A 1,728-nucleotide genomic window follows, 5' to 3' on the forward strand; every position below is an offset into this window, starting at 1 on the left:
TTTAGTGAACTACAAGAAGTCCATGTACCAATAACCTTCTTTCTAGCCACAAAGATTAAATGGACACAGATCTTAAAAATTCAATGCATAAGATAATGGTAAATGAAATATGATAAGGCATAATATGTATAATTATCAAAGAAATGATATACTATGAGATATGAAATTAAGAAGAAAAGATAATTGCACACTACAATTTTCTCAGAGGAACATATAATCTAAGGATAAATTCCTCAAGCTATAGATAGAATTTTGGGGGGGTTAAGTGAATGCAAAGGATTCCAGATGAAGGAATTATGGTGGAAACAACATAGATGGGCAAGGCCAGGAATAAGTTCAGCATCACTGGAATGTAGAGTGCTTTGCAGGAGAAAAAAAAAAAAAAAGCCAGAACACACACACACACACACACACACACACACAAGAACTCTTTCCCATCTGCAAGATGGCTGGTGAAAAAGTTGAGAAGCCAAATACTAAAGAGAAGAAACCCGAAGCCAAGAAGGCTGATGCTGGTGCCAAGGTGAAAAAGGGTAACCTCAAGGCTAAAAGCCCAAGAAGGGGAAGCCCCATTGCGGCCGCAATCCTGTCCTTGTCAGAGGAATTGGCAGGTATTCCCGATCTGCCATGTATTGCAGAAAGGCCATGTACAAGAAGTACTCAGCCGCTAAATCCAAGGGTGAAAAGAAAAAGAAGGAGAAAGTTCTTGCAACTGTTACAAAACCATTTGGTGGTGACAAGAACAGTGGTACCTGGGTAGTTAAACTTCACAAAATGCCTAGATATTGTCCTACTGAAGATGTGCCTTGAAAGCTATTGATCCACAGCAAAAACCCTTCAGTCAGCATGTGAGAAAACTGTGAGCCAGCAACACCCCCAGGACCATTCTGATCATCCTCACTGGACACCACAGGGGCAAGAGAGTGGTTTTCCTGAAGCAGCTGTCTAGTAGCTTGTTACTTGTGACTGGACCTCTGGCACTCACTCAAGTTGCTCTACTAAGAACACACTAGAAATTTGTCATTGCCACCTCAACCAAAATTGATATCAGCAATGTAAAAACCCCTAAACACCTTACTGATGCTTACTTCAAGAAGAAGAAACTGTGGAAGCCCAGACACCAGGAAGGTGAGGTCTTCAACACGGAAAAAGAGAAATATGAGATTACAGAGCAGCACAAAATTAATCCAAAAGCTGGAGATGCACAGATTTTACAAAAAATCAAAGCTATTCCTCAACTCCAGGGCTACCTGCAATCTGTGTTTGCCCTGACAAATGGAACTTAGCCTCACAAATTGGTGTTCTAAACGTCTTAAGAAGAACCTAATTAACTATCTGACCAAAAAAATAAGAAAAAACACAAGAAAGGAGCTTGGGATAAACTAAAAATGGCTTTTGATAACAAGAAAATTCAAATGATGTTTTAGCAGTAAGGAATGTATAGTGGGAGAATGGAATAGTGAAAGTACACACACATTAGAACATCATGGTTAAAAGCATGGTTCAGATAGTTCTGCCTCAATTTGAACCCTAAATTACTATTAACTACCTATTAAATTTAACAGAAATGTAACTATTCTGTGTCAGATGTACAGTGGGAATATATTTGCATATGCAGGTTGTTGCTCAGTTGCAGTTATCATAATCCACTCTGGATACTTTAAGCATGAAGAGAGTTACGCAGAATGTTAAGTGACTTTTAAAAGCACTGGAGGAAGAAAACGGTCT

General features: G+C 39.1%; 1 pseudogene; it reads left to right on the plus strand.

Moving 5' to 3' along the window:
- Positions 1-445: 445 nt before the first annotated feature.
- On the plus strand, positions 446-1,307 carry LOC108531864 (60S ribosomal protein L6 pseudogene; annotated as a pseudogene).
- The last annotated feature ends 421 nt before the right edge of the window (positions 1,308-1,728 follow it).

Source organism: Rhinopithecus bieti, unplaced genomic scaffold (assembly GCF_001698545.2).
Source record: "Rhinopithecus bieti isolate Rb0 unplaced genomic scaffold, ASM169854v2 scaffold_6708, whole genome shotgun sequence".
Lineage (NCBI taxonomy): Eukaryota > Metazoa > Chordata > Mammalia > Primates > Cercopithecidae > Rhinopithecus > Rhinopithecus bieti.